Raw genomic sequence first — 14,883 nt, forward strand, 5'->3', positions numbered from 1 at the left:
GGACAAGTCATTGACAAAGGTCAGAGTTCATCTACGAGGTTAGAGTTCGACGGAAGCTTTTGAGAGCTATGATTACCAGTTGGTTCATGAAGTCATACGCAATAATAGTTTTAGACTTATCCAAGTGGGAGACTGTTGGATTAATATCTAAGTCCATAAATATAATTGGTAAGACTTGACCCGACCAGGCATGGTCCATTTGGGTTGCATGACATCATGCATTTGGATAGACTATAATGAGAGAAATAACACTTAAGGTTTGTTAATGTAACGTCCAAAATTTCGAAACAATTAAAACTTTTCAAAAAAACCACTCATTTTAATAACGTTGTTACAAAAAGGTTTTCAATACATTATTTAACAAAGTATTTTCCCAGGTTCGTATCATAAAACACCAACGCGAGGAACGGTACGATCACGCCTTTGCCTTGCCACAGACTCTTGAGAACCTGAAACATAAAACCACAACTGTAAGCCCGAAAGCTTAGTGAGATACCCCCAGAATACCAACCACATATACGCCTTTCCAGGCCCTGACCTTCCGGTCCATGTGTCTCAGGGGACTTCCGTCCCTGCTGGGTAAACCTTCCGGTCCTACCCACGCCGACCTTCCGGTCCATCACACAACATAATCGCCTTCCGGCCCATAACATATCGCCTTCCGGCCCATAACATATTGCCTTCCGGCCCATAAGCATAAAATGCATATATAAAATAACAAACAATCATATAGCAGTTCATAGACAACAATCGATCAACAGATCACATATCATAGCATTACTCTAACAAGATACCGGTCTAGCCAGTCACTATCATAACATTACTCTATGAGTCAGTCAACATACTAAATGCATACATACGCCTTTCCAGGCCATGACCTTTCGGTCCACATAGTAATGCCTTCCGGCCTGTAACATATAATGACAACTACCCGGATTTCCATCCGGTAAAAGGGTTGACATTGGTGCCATAAACCCTAGCGATATAGTGAGGATAACTCACCTCGAAACTGCCGACTGAACAGATAGCTCAAGCTGCTCCGATCACTGATACGATCTCCACCTCTGGACAGTCACCAATGCACTGAACTCAAACAATAACAACAATTACCAAAATACCCCTGGAACCACTGGTAAATCCTTGGTCAAAGACAAGGTCAAAGTCAACCCCTGACTGACCCTACTCGCCGAGTCAACCCTATGACTCGCCGAGTCCCCATACTCAGAACTTCACTCAACCCGCGACCTAACTCGCCGAGTCACCCCAAGACTCGCCGAGTTCAACGACTCTGAGTCCACTCGCCCTTAACTCACCGATTCCTTAAGACACCCTTTCTACACGTCGAGTATCCCCCTTTTACTCGACGAGTTCCTCCTGGAAGAATCGCGGGGCCACCCCGACTCAACTCGCCGAGTCAGAAGAACAACTCGACGAGTCCCAATCAATCTCCAAGCTACTCGCCGAGTCTGTTCATCGGACTCGGCGAGTCCATGCCATGCAGTCGATCAAACTGCTTCCTGAGATAAGTTTTGTCCCGAAATACACAAGCATGGGACCTTCTGGACCTCTAAAGGTCCTAATACAGGGTTATAGTCGTTTGGGTAACAATGTACTAATTCATCTAATCACCAAATGGGTTCCATAAACCCTAATTCCATGCACACATCAACAACACAGAAAGAATCCGAGATAATACCTGAATAACGCACTCTATGTGTCCCCAAACCGCAGAACTCGAATCCCTTGCTGTTCCTTTAGCCAAAACTCTTCTCCTCCTTGCACAACAATTTCTTCAAAGCCCTAATACCCTTCAATCTTGCTCTAGATGCCCACCGCCGTTTAGGGTTCTTCTCAGTCGACTAAAGACGGACAATGATGGCCTATAAGTGCCTTATATACGTTCCAAAACCAAACGGCTAGGGTTTCCGCTGAACAGCGTCGACTCGCCGAGTCTATATCTGGACTCGTCGAGTCCAGTCGCGATCCCGCGACCAAGTCTGCGATCCTACTCGGCAAGTCTAGGCTCCAACTCGCCGAGTCCCCTCTTAAAACACCCCCAAATCATAATTATATCAATATTTGAAATTCCGGGCTGTTACAGTTAATATATTATAAGTTCTAATATATTAATAAGATTATTTAATTAGTATTGATCAAGAATTAATCTAGAATTAATTAAGTGATCAAAAGAAGACTAATTAAATATATGGGTTGATTGTGTAAATCATCCATACTTGTATAGTGGGCTAATGCTCCATGGAATGTCAAGTTGGGCCAAAACCCATAAGATGGTCCATGGATGCTCCATGGTGCATTTGAACCCATGGATCCAAGGAAATGGAAAGCCATGACAATTAGGGTTTACCCTAATAGTAACAACTATATAAGATCATATTCTTTGGGAAAAATCGGCAACTAAGTTAGGAAGAGAAGGGCTAGCCGATTTTAGAAGTGTTCAAGTTTCTCTCAAGTTATTCCAAGTGTATTTGGTGTTGTGTGAACCATTTGAGGTGTCACACTTGGGGCATTAGGCACTCAAGCTTCATGAAGTCATTCTACATTAAAAGATGTATGTATTCTAACTTGTTATGTTTCATATGAATCAAAGTTTTGTATGCTAGTTAGCATAATACCATGGATATTCATATTTGCATGTATAATAGAGAAAACATAGATCCAAGGTATTTAGGGTTGCATGTACACTTAGGTGTGTTAGAATGCTCAAAACCCAACATATACATCATATCCTTGTGCTCTCAAGGGTGGCTAAATATTTCTCATCTGGCCAACTACTCACACATATACTCATCTATGAAACTTCCACCAACCCAACACCACTTGCGTATGCTAATCCTACATAAAACTGGATCCTATAGATAGCCGAATACTTTATTCTACCCTAAGCCCACAACCACACAAGGAACAGGAAATAGGGCCAAACCAAACATTCTCAGGCTATAAAATCTTAGTTATGTACAATTATGATGCATATACTAAGCTACTGTAGTAATGATATCAATTCCATATAAGAAGTAACCCCAGGATATCAAGTATCATATATCAGACAGTTCTGTCATGCATTTCCTGAAGATCCCTAGCCTATCACTAGCATGTTCTATCATAAACATTATATCAAATAACAATGTGGTAACTTGGGGTATATTTTCTAGCTCTAGCTGATCGCACACATCACATCCTTCATTGGTTACTTTTGCAAACAAATTTTTTGAAAACCATTTTAAAAGTTTTGCAGTTCCTTAGTTTGAGTCTGGATTCACACAAATGCTCCTCCAATTCTCTCAAATCACGGCCCTGATACCAATTTGTAACATCTCAAAAATCACAAAAAATTTAAACTTTTTAAAACAACAAATTTAATCCATAATGTTTACAAAACCATTGTTTCAAAAGTGTTTTTCAATGATCAGAGTGCCAAAAAAATCCAGATAACATAAAACCGAAGGATGTGCACGATCACGCATTCACGTTGTCATGATCCTCAGAAGTACCTGAAACAAAACTAAAATTGTAAGCCAACACTTATTGGGTTCCCCCAAACTAGCACCACATAACATAACAAACAAAAACATGCATACAAAGCCTTCAACATGATTGGACCGTCTTACCACGCCTTTATCCTATATGGACCACTCTCTAGGTATTCGATTTGACTGGACCGCCTCGCATGCCTTCAATCTATCTGGACCGCCCTATGTATCTTGGCCTTCAGTATAAGTTGGTATGACTCAACCCTGTAAACGATAACATATCAATATATAATCAATAACAATAAACACATGTATTCCTATAGATCTACCAGTCTAATCACATAACCTCTACATAATATTATACAACAAAACATGATATCTAATCCAATGGGTCGGCCTTGGTACCTTCGACCCATAAGTACATTGAGGAAAACTCACCTCAATCAGAAGATAGCAAATTCTACACCCACGTATGCTATACAATGGTTCCTCACGCTGAACACGATCAATACCGACTCTAGTTACTTTCTAAGGCTAAGCCTATAATCATGAGGCCCAAGAATAGCCCAAGTCCAAACTAGGCCCAATAATGGACCAACCCATCTAGAGAACCCTAAGGCCAAAATATTACAAAATGGCCTAAATTCAATGGTCCAAACTCCAATAGCTTATCCTCACGGCGTGACCAGCTCGTGGTAATGTCATGAGCATCAACTCGACCCAGACCCAACTGAGTGGGTCAACTCAGCCTATCAATTCCATTCTAGTCATCTTCACATCATGACCTCTTCTTGAGTCATCGTGGCCTAATCCGAACAAAATAGGCAGGATGGAAAGCATCATCACAACGTGATAGGCTTAATCCTCACGTCGTGAGCTCTGCTCTGGCCAAATTTGAGCATTAAGCTCTTATTCCTTATAGCCATAAATTGGGACTTTCCAATGTCTTTCCTCACCAAAAAGATGATAAAAATCATAGCTTTTTAGTCATGCATGTCCAATGCATGAATCAAACACACACTAGGTCAAAAGAGGGAAAATGAGATCTAGACTCATGCTTGGAGTCTCAAGCTACACCAAAACTCAGATCCAAGGAATATGTCACAGAAAATGACTTAATGATCCATATTTTTTCCCACTTTATGGATCCCATGCGTGAAATCCATCACAATCATGCAAAAAAGGAGATTAAAACTTAGATCTAGCATGCAAGAGGTAAAAAGGTCAAAGCTTTATGACTTACAGTGGTCCAAAATCTCAAAAAGAAGGTAAGGTAAAAGTTGGAATGGCAAGAGGTTTCTCCACCAAGGTCTTCTTCCTCTTTAAGGAGTCAAAAACCACCAAAGAATTCTTCAAGGATCATAAAAATGGCTAAGGACTTCAAGTGGGTCGAGATTAGGGTTTCCAAGAGGCAAGAGAGTGAGGGAGACTAAGGATGGCCAAACCTAGACCTCTCATTCCTTTAAATACCCAAAATATTAGGGTTTTGGTCATCAGTCGGTTCTCACGTCGTGAACATTCAAAGTCTCACGCCGTAAGGCTCAAAAACACGGGTTAACTGGTCAATGGTGACTCACGACGTGACCTCCATTCAAAAGCTATAATTCAATAAATAAGTGCCTCCATGACCTGGGTGTTACAGGTAGTAATACTATGAGGTGATCATAACTTTTGTTTGGGTTGAGTTGGGCTCGTTATTTTTTTCCACCCCGTGTTTGGGCTGGAGAGCTGCTAGAGTTGTATTGATGGTTGAACTAGTATACCTTCTGATTGATGGCGTTGCCCACTTGGCTATGCTAGCTTGGATGAGACCTATGGGTGAGGCGCGTTTGCTTATGCAAGCTTAGGTAAGACCTGTGGGTGATGCCTTTTTGGTTATGCTAGCTTGGTTAAGGCTCGTCGGCGAGGCCCAATTGGTTATGTTATCTTGGGTGAGCGAATCGTTCATAAATTTAAGGTTATTCCCAGGGCATGTGGTTTTGGTTATGAGTTTCCAAGCCATTGATGGAATGTTGGTAAGATTAGGTTGATTTTTAATCTTAATTTTGAAGTAGATTAAATGTTGTCATGGTGTATCGTGAATTAGTTAGTGTATGACTCATGAAGGTGCGACCTGATAGTGCCTGACATGGTTGGGGCGTTAGAGTAGGATGGAAATAGGGAAGCTTAATCATCAACGAGTTGGATCCATGTGGCAGATAGGCTAGGGTAGCCTTTATCAGTAAGACTCTTGGATAGAGTCTCATTGTACGACCATGTGTGAGGTTTTCAGTCTCAACAAACAATTGAGGATTTTGCATCCCTATTTATTAGAAGGTCAACATGGAATCTGGAAATCTCAAATAGATCGAATATGCAATTTTTTGTTTATCAAGATGTGAGTTATGTATGGTTTGGCACTAATGGTTGAGACTCGTATTAGGAGTCGGCTTTTTTTTCCGGGTGCAAGGTTATCAACATTGGTGAATGGTAAGGGATTCTGTTTTTTGAGTTATCTGCAAGATAATTTAGGGTTGAAGAGGTTCGTTCGGTTCATGTTGTGGAGTGAAATCATTATGGATATGCTATGGAATAGTTCTATCTGTCTAGAGGTCAGATATGGTTTAGGGTTTTCAGTTTTATGGCATAGTGACTGAATTTTCTTTTGTTATCTGAGGGAGGAGCGTTAAGGCCCATTCTTTGTCAGGGTATGTGATTTCTGCTAAGTTGGGGTTTTGCTTGCAGTATTGGTAGGTGGTTGTCGATGTCAGATGACTTCTCAGTCCTAATTGGTATTCAAGAAGTTCTGTCAGGGTCGATTGGTGTGGCAGGGAAAGTTGAAAAGAATGATTTCATGGACGAAATCTAATTTAAATGGGGGAGAGCTATAACAACCGTTTTAAAGAATGGATCGGTTGAGGGCATTAAGGATTCAAAAGCATGGTTTTTTCTTGTGAAAACCAGGTTTCATGAGCTCACAACATGATAAGCCAAAGTAAAAAACGTGTATGTGAGGTGTGATTACGACGTGAGGAAGGCTGCAGCCCAAGCCCATGATCTTTTAGGGTTTCCTTCATTTTTAAACCCCATTAACTCGATTTTAGGGTTCATTATCAGCCTCCATCACCCGCAAACCTTAGAAAACCCTAACCTTAATCCATCTTGGTGGTTTAGGCTCATCTTTGGTGGTTTTAGTGCTTTTTGAAGGAAGTGGAAGGTGAATTGGTGCAAGGATCAAGCAAGCAACATCTTCTCAACTTTGATATCATCTTCTGGACCATTTGTAAGGATTCAAGCTTTTACCTTTATAATTTATTCTCTTATATCTAAATTTTTTGGTCCTTTCCGGTTCATGATTTTGATTTGAGTAAATGGATGGAATAAAGCTAGCAAATTTATGGTCCTCCAGACTCCCTAGAACATTATATCTTATACATCTAAGGATTGGTTGTGAATTGTGCACCTTGCTTGAGTTTTAGGTTATTTTCTGGGCTTTTGACCTAGGTTGGGTAGAGGACATGCATGAAGCATGCATGTCTATAAAGTTATCAGTTTTATGCAGCTATGGAGTCCCTTAAAGGTTTCTAGAAAATGGGAGTTGAAGAATTAAAATATTAAGGACTCAAAATCATTAAGTGGTTGTCTCAGACTGTGGTCACGACGTGACATTGAGGATGTCTCGACATGACTGAGGAGCATTCCACGATTATATTGCCATGTTATATTCACGACGTGACAAAGGAGGACTCACGTTATGATGCTTGTTGAGTGGGTTGTTTGTGACTTAGATGGAATCGGACTGAGTGTGTTCTCACAAAATGACCAAGGGCTGGTCAAGACATGAGGTTCAATGGATGATATTGTTGACTGTTAACTTTAACTTTGATCATTGACTTTTGTTCAATATTGATGGACTTAGTGTATAGGCTAAGATTGGACCTTGTATGTTTTGATAGGAGTGTGGTAGCATCCATTTCAGGGCATTGAGCTATGGTTTAGCTGATTTCGTGAATCGGTGAGTCTTCTCCCTATATTGTGTAGGAAGCTAGCTATCTTTGTGACTCTCTCATTGATATGTTGGCCTAGGCCCATTTATTTACATGTTAGGCTGGGCTCATTTGCATGTTGGGTTAGGCCCATTAGTATGCATGCTGGAGTGGGCCCATTTGCATGTTGGGCTTGGCCTATTTGGATACACGTTGGACTGGCCCCATTTTCATGATGGGTTGGGCACATAGATAAGTTGGGTTGGGCCCATTTGTATGTCGGACTGGGCCCATTGTATGGTATGTGGTATTTTGGGGAACTCACTCAGCTTTGTGCTTACGGTTTGTGGTTTAAACATTTTCAGGTACTACTAGTTTCAAAGGGAAGGATCCGGCTTGACTGCACAACATCCCCTAATGGCTTTTCCGCACCGAGTGTTATTGTATTACTCCGATGTTCGAAAAATAAAAATACATTTCACCTTGATTGATTTTAAACAAATGGTTGAATGGATTTGATGTTTTTAAAAATGAATTTTTTTACTACGATTTTTGGGATGTTGCAGATTTTGAGTAATGGATAAACCCACTTTTCGAGATTACTTCATGGATTCAATCACGAGTAATTCTAATACGATGATATATTCTATTCTTCAAATGGAGATATATAAGTTGTGAGTTACAAATCGGTTGTACATTGGTGTTGCGAAAAAGAATCAGTAACATGATGTAATAAAACATAGTATCATGTATGATTTGTTGAGTACAAGTCACATTTATATAGTCAAAGTTTATTCGTTCCTTTTTCCCTTACGGAAAAAGCGATATATTTGGGCCTCTCAATGATTTGGGTTGACACTATAATGTTGGGCCCAGTGAGGACTGAATTGATGTGTTCATTTAGTAGTATGATGATGTCATCACAAATCGGGAAATTGAGAAACCGGATCTTGGACAATGAAATTGATTATAATACATGTCTCGTGTTTATACGATATCTTGAAGAACGAAAGAATAGTTGATCACTTATCTTAGGGGAAATGTCAGATTGGATCAGAGTTCAATAAATGCTTCGGAAAGCACACTTTGTTATCTGATTAGAATTTATACTTGAAATTGAATTTATATACTTATCCTAGTAGGAGACTATTGACTTAAGGTGTCTAAGATCAAACTAAATTAGTATACAATTGATCAGAAACAAAGTCTTTTTTAGGTTTCCCTCATAACTAGTAACTAAATAGAATGACATTTATAGAGAGAGAGAGAGAGAGAGAGAGAGAGAGAGAGAGATAGGTTGAATTATTGATTTATTATATGATTAATAAGTTGTAAAAAATGATTTGTTAATATATTATGTGATTAATATATTAATTAGAAATAGGTTGAATTATTCATATGTATTTTATTAACCTGTAAAACCTATTAATACCTACATGAATGCTTGTTTTACAAAAACGGTCTATATGTTTAAAAATTTACAAATTACACCCTCCGTAAAACGGAGGTTATGCACCTAGTTATAACTAAAATCAAAGATGTTTGTCATCCAAATAAATATTAATTATAAACTCACTTACAATAAAATTTTATAGAAAGTAATATAATATCATCTTTTAAACTAAAAATAAAATTATTCTATTGGATATATATATATATATATATATATATATATATATATATATATATATATATATATATATATATTCATCATAATGCAATGACTAATGAAAAAAAAATCCTAATTTTTGTAACAATAAAAAAGATTATGTATCATAATCAAAATTACTAGTTCAAAGTTCAAACAATAAGTATTACTTAACTAGATACGTAATTACAACTAACATAAAAATTACAAAAGGGTACATTTCGTAAACAAGAAAGAAATCAGATTTTCCTTATGGTAAAAACGATGTCATCTTTATAATGTTTTATAACATACATTTTAATAATTACACCATTGATCCAATTTATTAAAAATATTTTCTAAATAAATGCATCAATATCATATATTAAAAGTAAACCATCCTCCCTGTATCTCTATCTTTAAAAACCAACTTCCAATCGAAGAAGAGTTCGTTTTTAAGTAGCTTTTTTTTTTCTATTTTTTTTTCTAAAAAAAGAGAGAGAGAAAGGATTCGCATATTGTTTTTTTCTTCTTTTATTAGGTTGGTGGTTGATATTATCTTTATCGTATTTAACAAAAGTAACATGTTTGTTGTAGTGAAAAAGGAGATTGGTCTTACATGTGATTTGCATTATTTCACAATCTCGTTTTTTATGTTAACAAATACTGAAACGCAAATTGTATTAATTACCAATCATTTTATTTATTATGAAGGTTTATTTTCACAAGATGGAGGATCAAAATGAGGCCCAAGAAAATAAAAGATCCATCATATCGGTTGTGACATCTGCAATAAAATATGCTACGTTTATTCTTATGATGATGATGATGATGAAACGTCTGGAAGTATTTGCCGAAGCGACCGAAGAGTTTAAACTGGGAAGGAAATTTTCATATAAAGTTTTTTTGGTGTTAGACATCATCACATTTTTTACATCCCAGGTAATCGGTGACGCTAACGTTTTTGTTAATAGGAGTTCGCCAGAATCGATAATGAAAATTGTGACAATCACGTATAAGATCATGGTGCTTGTGATATTACTCATGATAACCACTATTGTAGCCGCCATATGGGCCATTTTTGTTTAAGTATATTGGTAATCTATAATTGGAGAATAAAATATTATTATTATTATTATTATTATTAATAAGTTGTGTTCAAGTTTTAATGTTGGTATTATGTTTTTTTTTTCAACATTGGGAAATATATCAGCTGGAATATAATTATATATAATTACTAATTTGAAAGGTACATTTGAACAGTTCCTTTTTGTGATTGGTTGATTTTTTTCTTTTTTTTTTTGTTTTCTTTTTCTGCTGTGTTGTTTGTCACTTTAATTCATTAATTAAATATTTATACTGGATCCTGATAGTGGATTACATGTCTGATAGGGGCTCAAGCTGTTGGCTACGTGTTCGTTTTCCTGCATCTTCTCCTTTGCCATATCACCTTTTTCCACACACTGCCTCTCTCTCTCTCTAAACCTTCTACATAACTCATCCCTTTTCTTTTCTACCTCCTTCTGTATTTCGATTAGGGCTCCACTGTGTCTGCTCGATCTCCGCCATCAGTATGCAACTTTGTCGTCTCCGACTTGATCGATCCGCTGAGAAAATTAATCAATGGCGAGAGGAAAGATCTAGGGAAAGAAAATAGTGAATTCGCGATTTCATCATTTTAAGACTCAGGTACACACACCTTCTTTGTAGACCCGTGATTGTTTTTCTGTTTTTTTTTTTTTTTGGAATCGAAAAGAGCCAACCTCTAACGACGGACCATTTCAATAACCACCACCTATTTCTGCAATCTGATGCTCAGTGGCGGGAGCGTCAAGTACAATCTCCAGTCCCTTCTCCTCCACTCAGATGTACAGTACCATAACTTTCCTCGACGGCTGGGCTCCTGCAGACAATTGGAGAATCGTCTTCTCCTTTTATCTTTCCTATAGACGCTTGAGAAACAATTGTCTTCTCCTTTTTTCTTTTTCTTCTTTACTCACTCAATCAATCTCTCTAGAAAACCCATGAACGATTCATCTTTGAATTTAGTCTCAAGAGTTTGAGAAGAATGAAGAGTCCGAGAGGATCGGTGATTTGGACGAATCCACATGAAGTCTTACTTAAATGGGTTTGTATATATAGCCCATTTAGCGATTTTTCAACCTATTTAGATTTTTCTGTGTGCATAGGTGACATTGATAGTTAAAGTGAAAATTCCTTTAATTTTTCCCTAAATATTTGTATAATGATTAATGGAAGTAGACACTTTTGTAAATTGATGGTTAAAGTGAAAAATCCTTTAAATTTTGCACGACGACTACTCACTGCCGTCCGTAAGTCCATGCCCACCTTCTATTTCCATTTCAAACTCTAAATTAACTTGCTTCCTGTTGAGATTGCATCAGTTGTTGCTTATATTTTCAAGAATTTGCTTTATGGGTTTTTTTCTTTAAAAAAAACTTTTTTTTTACATGTTTACAGATATACATCAATAGGAAGTGTTAATGACACAACTCCAGATACATTGTTATGCATTAAAGATTCTGGTAAGGAAAAGTTGAAGCCTGCATATATGCTTTCAGACGGAAGATTAGAAAGAGCTGGAATAGAAAAAAAAAGTTAACTAAAAAAGTCAACGATGGAGTCAAAGATGTGGAATCACATCAAGAAAACACCCCTTCAACCTCAATCACAACAGTGGGTGATGAAATTATGTAAGTTTCTTGATTATTATTTGTATTATTATGATTATGATTTGTTATGTGTTAACTGATGTTTATGAATTGACATAGCTCAGGTCTGGAAGTGTGGAGGTTGAATTAAGACATTTGTTGTGTAGGAAGCTTCATTCTATTGGTTGGAATGTCTCACATATTCCTGTTGTATCAAGTGATGTAAGTTGCATATGGGAATCTTGAAATAATGAGGTGAAGAACACTATTTACCGAATTACCCCTGAGTTGACATTGTATTTGTTCTAGATACGTAGATTCTGTAGCTCAAGAAGTTGAAAACCAAAAGTCTACAAGTTACATGGTATGCCATTTATTACATGTAAATGTGTATGTTATCATTTTTTATTTTTTATAATCTAAAAGGTGAAATGACATGTTATTAAATATTAAACATAAAAAAACAATATCACTATTTTTGATTTTATATTTCCTTTATATATTGGTTGAAATCAGTTATCCTAATTTATGCAAATATTCCACCATTTTTTACTCAAATTTGTTTTGGCAGGCGGGTAAGGGTTTGTCATTGGATTCCCAAGCTCATATATTAGTATTTCAAATCTGGATTGAATTTGTAAGTATAATCAACCCAACGCATCAAAAATTGATGATTATTTATTTCTTACTATGGCTAAACTATTATGTTGTGAATAATTTTAGATTTATGGTCGACATCCAACATGGTGATAGTTTACAGTTGTATTATGAGGAGTGGTAAGAAGCTAATGTTGGCCAACCTTTCTTCCAGTGGTGTGTATAGCTAATTTACTATTTTAAAACAAAATTTATTGCATTTCCTTTACAAATTGCAAAGTATGTACACATTTTCTAATAATTGATTTTGTTATACCTTTCATGATATTTACTTTGTAGCTTTTTTGGGATTATGTTATGAAATTTGACTCGTCATTAGTCCTTCAATTTCGAATTTTACTTTGTTTGAAGTGGTTGTAAAATGTTTATTTTATGTTTCTTATTAACCTGCCAATTTTGATAGGTTTATATATATATATATATATATATATATATATATATATATATATATATATATATATATATATATATATATATATATATATATATATATATATATATATATATATATATGATCTCAAGGCATTGTTTTAGCTTTTTTTTAGCATCAGGTGCAAGATAGGTTCAAGATTATCAGAGAGGTGTTTAGACATAAAAAAAAATGCTAATGCACATAAATTTTCATACTCCAAAGAGGTATGATAGCTACAAGATTGCAATATGGAACTAAAAACCTATTCATGTCAAAATTTTGGTAATCTGCTAGAATCTTAACAAAGTAATCGAACCTGATTTATTGATAGCTATTTTATGAAACAGCAGTTTATTAATATGTGTTCTGTTTTTTCTTTCCTTTTGCAGCAAAGAAGTTTAACAAAGAACATTTGTCTTTTGGTGGTGGGTTTATTGTTTGTGACTTACATGTATCATCATGTATTTCAGCTTTCATAATAAAATGTGATTATCCAAGTAAAAAAACCAATCCCGCAACGCGGGTTTCTTCACTAGTTAATTATTAAATGATAAAGTTGCTTATGTGTATTTATTGGACTCTCATTATATATACCATCATTAAAATTGGTGATCACATTTGTAGGCAACAAAGAAATGGTGTTTTCTCTCGCGTATGTATGAGGTTCTTTGTGTTCTGGCTCTTTCCAATAGAGTGTGTGGGCTGATAATGTATCTTGGTGTGAGTAATCTTTTTAGGTTAAATGGCTCTTTCCAATAGAGTGTTATTACTGGTGTGAAATGGTCCATTTTCTCTTACAAAATCCCATTTCTAGACATGTGTGTGTGTGTGTGTGTTTTAGCTTTGTGTTGGGGTTGTATCTTGTGTTCTCTTTAGTTCAAGGTTTCTTGAAATGTGTGTGTGTGTGATTTTTAGCACATCGAAAAGGTCGGTAACTTATAAAAGATTATGGTCTGTCTGAGATACACATTAGGAGAGAGAAAAATCTCAGGTCTTAACTTCATTTATTAGGCTAAACACTATGGACAAATGAATTATCATCAGCATTTGGCGTGGACAACATTGTGGGCAGCAAACACCGCCCCTCGTTGCCGAAAAGGCAGCAATTTTCATAGGTGTTAGGATCGATACTAGCCAAATCATGCTCGACATAGAAGAACAACGATGTTCCATATGTAATCTAAAACCAATCAACAATAAAAGGGATTACCCATTGCCTTATATGCTAGCATATGGTTTCTCTTTTTACCGATGTGAAACTGAGTTTGCACCCTCAATAATCCTCCCCTCAAACCCAAGTTCAACCATTTCTGGCCATGGCTTCCCTTTAATGATTGTTCATTTGATCCAATCTTTTTTCATATCACCGATACTCTCGGGACACATTCACTTGACTAGGGCCATTAGGAAGACTTTCGATTCAAGTCTTCGGGATCAACTTTGTTGGAACGAGAATTACTAGCGATTACACCACCTACGCCGACCACATCATCCGGGGTACAACCATAGCTCTGATACCACTTGTTAGGATCGATACTAGCCCAACCATGGTCAACATAGAAGAACAACAATACTTCATTTTCAAAAACCAATTGGAAATAGAAGGGATTACTCATTTCCTTGTAAGCTTGCATCTAATTACTCTTTTTATAGATGCCAGATTGGGTTTGCACTCTAATAGTAGGCAATGTTGAACATAAAATATTTTCGGTTGTAAGAATTGGAGGCAAAGAAGAAAGTAGTCGTTGAGAGAGACGTTAGGGAGGGATAAAATATAGATTTTTTTTCTAGTTTTTGACAATTATATATATATATATATATATATATATATATATATATATATATATTACCACATCAAATATTACTATGATTTCTTAAACTCTATCTAATTCTTTCAAAATGGCTTCAAACAACTCTCCAAACAACCAAAATGCTTCCAACATTTTCAGTCATAACATTTTTGTTTATGATTCTTTGTCACCACAACTATACCACCCACAAATAGAAACCCAATTTGGATTCCACCACCGATGTATGGTGGTGTTTCATCCATGTACTCGAA

The 14,883-nt window shown here is 36.5% G+C and overlaps 2 long non-coding RNA genes across 3 annotated transcripts; both read left to right on the plus strand.

The window, feature by feature from the left end:
* The first annotated feature begins 10,459 nt into the window (after positions 1-10,459).
* Positions 10,460-12,676, plus strand: LOC145068730 (uncharacterized). 2 transcript variants are annotated; one of them, XR_013689092.1, is made up of 6 exons: positions 10,460-10,769; positions 11,562-11,794; positions 11,873-11,974; positions 12,062-12,116; positions 12,324-12,389; positions 12,476-12,676. It is a non-coding gene; the product is annotated as an uncharacterized LOC145068730 (long non-coding RNA). The 2 variants fall into 2 exon arrangements; XR_013689091.1 differs by having other exon boundaries at positions 10,464-10,769; positions 11,878-11,974.
* Positions 12,677-12,883: 207 nt separating this feature from the next.
* On the plus strand, positions 12,884-13,390 carry LOC145068739 (uncharacterized). Its single transcript, XR_013689100.1, has 2 exons — positions 12,884-13,103; positions 13,211-13,390. It is a non-coding gene; the product is annotated as an uncharacterized LOC145068739 (long non-coding RNA).
* The last annotated feature ends 1,493 nt before the right edge of the window (positions 13,391-14,883 follow it).

This window comes from Lactuca serriola, chromosome 1, assembly GCF_051521515.1.
Source record: "Lactuca serriola cultivar US96UC23 chromosome 1, Lser_US96UC23_V15, whole genome shotgun sequence".
Lineage (NCBI taxonomy): Eukaryota > Viridiplantae > Streptophyta > Magnoliopsida > Asterales > Asteraceae > Lactuca > Lactuca serriola.